The sequence below is a fragment of the Zonotrichia leucophrys genome, chromosome 1A, assembly GCF_028769735.1.
Source record: "Zonotrichia leucophrys gambelii isolate GWCS_2022_RI chromosome 1A, RI_Zleu_2.0, whole genome shotgun sequence".
NCBI lineage: Eukaryota > Metazoa > Chordata > Aves > Passeriformes > Passerellidae > Zonotrichia > Zonotrichia leucophrys.
The window spans coordinates 17,561,843-17,567,842 of NC_088170.1; the positions used below are offsets into that span (position 1 = coordinate 17,561,843).

General features: G+C 44.5%; 1 long non-coding RNA gene across 3 annotated transcripts in view; it reads right to left on the reverse strand.

The window, feature by feature from the left end:
- Nucleotides 1–3,992, reverse strand: part of LOC135442222 (uncharacterized) — an 82,672-nt gene extending 78,680 nt beyond the window's left edge. For all 3 annotated transcript variants that reach the window (XR_010438641.1, XR_010438640.1, XR_010438639.1), the window contains exon 1: nucleotides 3,875–3,992. This is a non-coding gene — a long non-coding RNA (uncharacterized LOC135442222). The remainder of the gene's footprint in view (nucleotides 1–3,874) is intronic.
- Nucleotides 3,993–6,000: the final 2,008 nt, after the last annotated feature.

Here is a 6,000-nt window from a genome sequence, read left to right on the forward strand (position 1 = left end):
CCAAGTCCTTGCTAGACAGCTCCAAAAATTTATGGGAAATTTAGAGCAAACACACAAACTTAAATGCAGTTTAATGTCATCCTCGATGTCAGGGTAGATGAGATCCTTCACTGTGGAGGTCCAGAGGTGTCGAAAGAAAAGAACCAGTATATGTCACTGCAGCTGGCAAACTGCTGTCAGGACAGCACTAACACTTGCCTTCACATCTCTCTTCCATCCCAGCTAACTTCTTGTTCTGTTCTTATTAGTTCTCCAGATGAATTTATTAGTCTGTCAATCAAATGTGGACGATTCTAAGGAAAGGTGGCCAATACCAGACTCTGAGATGAATTTTTTGGCCAGCTGGAAACAGCTTGGATGCTGCAGGGTGGGCACCCCTGTCTTAGAGAGTGGTGAATTCCATCAAAGACTTAAAAAGAAGGACAAATAAGGATATAGACTCATCTTCTGTCAGGATCACAATCTTATTTGCAGACCACTTTGTCTGTCTCCTGATCCAACATGCACTGACAGGCTAAAAGTAGGAACTACCTATGAGGAGAAAGGGGGTTGAGCTGAATGAGAGGGATTTTTGGGACTGATGGAGTGAAGTGCCCAGAAAACATGAGTCTAGCACTTAATGGAATTAATTTTCCCTTAAAATAGTAAAAAATAGAATTTCTCATCACAGGTAAATATACATTTATATAGTAATTTTGCCTCATATGAGTTTTAATTTTTATTTTTTTTTATGGACCTATTCTGTAATTCCAGAGGCCTCCAGTGGGCTGGAAGACTTCTCCCTAGCATAGGTTACCTACAAATCACAGCATTTCAAATTAAGATATTCTGTAAAGGGGAAGTCCCAGGAGCTTTCAGCACAAGTGTAAGCTCTGAAAATTAAGTTAAAGCTGTCGACAACTGCCCAAAAATAAAAGAGTTCATAGGACAGAGATGGAAATCCCAGGATAAATGGCTTCAAATGAGGTAGAAGAGAGAGCAAGGAGCAGGGAAGAGACAACTCCTTTGGACATCTGGCAGTGGGGACAAAATGCCAACCCTCAGATGTGCAGTTTGTATTAGAGTTGATGAATTGGGTGCAAGACAATGGCCCATTGCTGGGCTGGGCAGGTGACATGATCAACCAGATCTGGAAGACTGACCAAGATTAAGTGTTAGCTGGTGCCAAGGAGCTGCAGGCCACCCACACAGATCAAGTGGGAAAGCGCTAATGGGAAAGACATTTTGAGAGTTAAAAATATAACCAGTTCCTTAATCTAGGAACAGAGCTGTAAAATAACAGCTGGACAGCAAGGCAGAACAAAGTTCTCCTCCATGGTTGAGTGAAAGGTGGTTGAATGGAAAGGCACCGTCTGCTTGATCAGTACAGGCCCTCAGCCAGGATGGCTACGTGTAGAGAAAGGCAGGGCCACATTCCTCTGAGATGGCAGCACAGTTCTGTCCCACAGGCCAGGGCAGCAGTCTTCAAAGTAACAATGAAATATTATACGTTTTAAAAGGATTTCCCACTATATTGATGTTGTTCCTATAACACAAGCCAAGGTGTAGGAAGGCAGCACATCAAAACAGGTTTCCATGCACTTGGGAACACGCATCTCTTCTGCACCAGACAATGATTTCTACTGCCTGTAAGGGCAACATCTGGGTTGCAAGTACACAGAAAAATCTTCCTACAGCACCTGCACCAAAAGCAGGCAGCTGAGAAAGCAGCCTCCATTGCTGATGTGTTTGAAGGAATTCACAAAACCCAGGGGCATGTCAGATCCTGCAGGGATGAGCACTCCCATTCTGCCCCAGTGTCCAGCTGAACCATTTCCATTGCTCCAAGGACAAAACCTGGCCCCACCATTTAGGACTGCTGCGACTGTCCATGAGCCAGCAGTGCCCTGGGGCCGAGAAGGTCAGTGGTCTCCTGGGGTATATTGGGAGGAGCACTGCCAGCAGCTCAGGGAGTGATCCTGCCCCTCTGCCCAGCCCTGGGTGGCACATCTGCAGAGCTGTGTCCAGTCCTGGGCTCCTCAGGACAGCAGAGACATGGAGCTCCTGGATTGGGGCCAGTGGAGGCTGCAGAGGTGATTTAGGGCCTGGAGCATCTGTGGCAGGGAAAGGCTGAGGGAGCTGGGGCTGTCCAGCCCGGAGAGGAGCCCCAGCTGAGAGGGGCCCTCAGCCCTGGGTGTCCCTGTGTGCAGGGAGGGCTCCGAGCAGGGCCCAGGCTCTGCTCCAGGGCCCAGCAATGGCACCAGAGGAACGGGCAGGGACTGAGGCCAGGAGGTTCCACCTGGGCAGGAGGCAGAACTTCTGTCCTGGGCAGGGACGGAGGACTGAACAGATTGAACAGAGAGGGTGTGGAGTCTCCTCACTGGGGATATTCCAGACCCCTCTGGACACAATCCTGTGCCCTGTGCTGTGGGATGGCCCTGCTGGAGCAGGGAGGTGGGACCAGTGACTCACTGTGGTCCCTTCCAGTCTGAGCCATCCTGGGATTTTGAGATTCTGTGTAGGTAGTGGCTGGCCCAAGACAGAGCACAGACTGAAGTGCGCTACAATTCAGGATTGCAGAGCTCTCCTCCATGTCAGTTCAGAAGCACAACCCACACAAGACAGGCACAATGTAGCCACAGCTGTTGCAAGGGGTTAAAATACTCATCTGTCAGCAGCACCTCTGCTTGGGGGTGAGCTCTGCAAACACTCAAACCACCACGGAAAAATCACAGGTCACAAGATCCAGGCTCAGGAGCTGAAAACACTCTTAGCACTTCCCAAGCATCACATTTTGTAGCAGCATAGGACACAGGCAACTGATTCCGTCTGCATCCCTGCACTCTGCTTTCTGCCAGCTTGGCGTTCTCCACCATTGCTCCTTTTAGATTTTTTTTTCCCCCAGACTGTGGTACATGACAAATTAAGAACAGGAACAGCTTCTGCAGTTTTCTGTCTTAAAGTCTTAACAGCTCTTCCTAAATCCCCTGCAAAACTTGGAAGAGGCACAAAGCAGAAAATGACTGTCATCTTGTAGTGTAACTGGTTGCTTTATGATGTAATAGCCACTACTCACATTTTTCCCTGGGATAAGCTGTTGGCATTCCGGAAGAAAAGGGTAGATTCCTGAGCTTACGTATGAATTTCCTGCAGGCTAACCACATTCATAGAAAAAGATTCTGTAGATCTCCTGCTGTTATATTTTTTGTAGGCAAGCCTGCCAGCTCTTTCAATTAAAACTTTTGTTTTCTGATGGAAATCAGGCTTCCAAATTCACTTCCTTTTCTTGCAAATACTACTATTTATTATTTCAAATTTATTATTTCACTATACTCATTATCACAGTATCATTACATATTACTCTTCAGGAACTAGTTTTAAACCATTCAGTGGCACCCAGATTTTTAGCTGACATAATACGGAATGTATCAAGGGTGTCAACATATAGTGCTGTGTTTAGTGACTCAGCGCATCACAGAGGTCTGAGAATTGATATTTGTTTGACACATCACATTTCCTCCACCTACTGTGCTTCTTACCACCTTCAGCTAATACCTCTGCCTTATATTTTCAAATCCAAGACTATTGCAAAATGAATTTTATTTATGCAATAAACAGAGCACCTGTCTGGCACTTATTTAAAGCATTTACCACTGACAGTGAAGCTGCCTGAGCTACAGAGAAAAACAAAAAATACCCCTTCAGACTGCAAAAGAAAGAGCCTTCAGAAGTCCCCTTAATCAGTGTACTCTGGCAAAGTGCTGCATCCTGGAACAGACCCTGCTCTTCAGTAAAAAAGAACAGAGAAATTTTCAAAGCTATGGACATTCATACCACAAACAACGTGTTACAGCATTTTTACCATGATCAAACACAAAAGAAAAGACAGACTTACCTCTGGTGAGGCTTTTTGTGAGCTGCAGAGGTGGAAGGAGAGGCATGTGGAAAAGCAGGACAGGGACTAACCAGAACAGGCACCCAACAGTCAGCACTTGCAAAATGGCTACGGGAAGACTGGAGCCGTTCAGCCCTGCAAGACTTAAAGGGACAGATTTCCACAAGCACACTGGGACAAAAGCCTCTGGAAGAACACAATTCCCCACTGGGAGAAGGCAGGCCCTGGTACTGGAAATACTGAAGCATGTCTTTAAGCATGTGAGAACTGCCGTGGACTTCAGTCTGTGCAGCTCGGCACAAGCCTGCAGGACTCGATTTACTGACATGAACAAAGTTACCCAGGGAGGGCATGCTCTAGCAAAGTACTTGTTACAGCTCCATCACAGGAATGAGGTTCCATCACTACTGAGTTACTCTGAAGGGTGCTAAGACACATTCCAGAAGTCCAGAAAGGAAAGAAAATATAATAATCAAAATGCACCCTAAAAAAAATATCAAGTTGTTGCAACAAACACTACTCATGTATTCACCCTAGTATTTCTAGTTTGTTTTTTCAGCATGATACCCACAATAGCTGCCCATCTAATTGAAACACTTCAAAAGCACTTTAAATTGCTCAAAACGACTGAAAATAACTCCAGTTACAGATTTACAGCTCCCGTCTCCTCTATGGCAAATTACTGTGTCAAATATTTTACAGTGAGAGCAGAAACACCCCAATGACAGGGCACAGGAGATTGTGAAGACACCAAATCAACATCAGTGGGATTCAAAGGAGTTTCCCCTTAGCTTTGCTGCCCAAGATTGTCACAGCACGGCTGCATAGGACAACTGGAGCCTCTATGTTGCCCCCAGACCTTTGTCCACCACAAAGGCCCCCAAAACAACACATATGATGAACCTTTTTCATCATGAGAGGTGGCATCATGACATTGGGACAGTCAGGAGGGGATTTCTCCAGTTGTGGGATATGAATAGGCAACACATTTGGGCTCAGACTTGGTCTGAAGCAGCTCTTCTGCATCTTCTGCATCACAGAACCATAGAATCACAGAATCAGAGCCATAGAATCATAAAATCATGGAGTGGTTTGAGTTGGAAGGGACCTTAATGATCATCTTGTTCCAACCTACCTGGAAAAAAAAGAAGGTATTATGTTGCTGATGGGATCTATTTGCTCATATTGGATCATGTAACTAGTTAAATGCTGAAAGAATTGAAACCCTGGTGGTTTTTTTCATATTTTCCCCTGTGATCAGGAGATAATTTTAGCTGTTTTACCAAGGCCATAATTTTCCTCCTGACACTGAGGTTACTCTATGCTCTGCTCATGTTTCCACAAATATAAAATCAACATTAGGGTCAATATTAGAAATATTTTACTTTGCAAAACTTCATTAAATTCATATCACCAGATAAACCCTTATGTATGCAATAAGTTTGTATGCAAACTTGGACTTGCACACAACCCATAAACTACTCATCTTTGATTGCCTCCAGACACAGGAGGCTGTGACCCTCTCAAACATCTTAGCACCAGAGCAATTGCCCTGCAGGTTTAATCTGCTGCAGGATGTTTCAGGAAATGTGGTGGAGGGTTTTTTTTCCACTAACTGAAGTGTTCTGAAAATGTCATGAGACTCCTTCTGCTTCCGCTCTAAGCACTAATTTGTTCTGTGCCAGTCATCTCAGTGAGGGTGACACCAGACCCCAGTTCCCCCTGCTTAGCTGAAGTAGTTCCCACTCCATGTTTTCTGGGGATTGTAGCTTTTTTACAGTGTAAATGTGTAATTATGTATATTTTATATTTCTTTGTATATGTATATTTTTACAGTGTTAATATGTAATTATGTATATATTACATTAATGTAATAATGACTGATTACATGCTATTGACATGCCATGAAAGTTTTCCAGGGGCAACTTAACATTGGGTTCTTAATGAACATCTGGGCCTGAATCTGATTTTTCTCATACTACATTCACACTGGAGCAGCAGCAATATTGGAGTGAGATTAGAAAGGATCTATGGGTTGAATCCTACACCCAAGAACACAACGAGGAAAATCAGGTGGAGTGATGGATGTTGAACATATGGCAGCTGGAACCCGAATTTTGCATTTA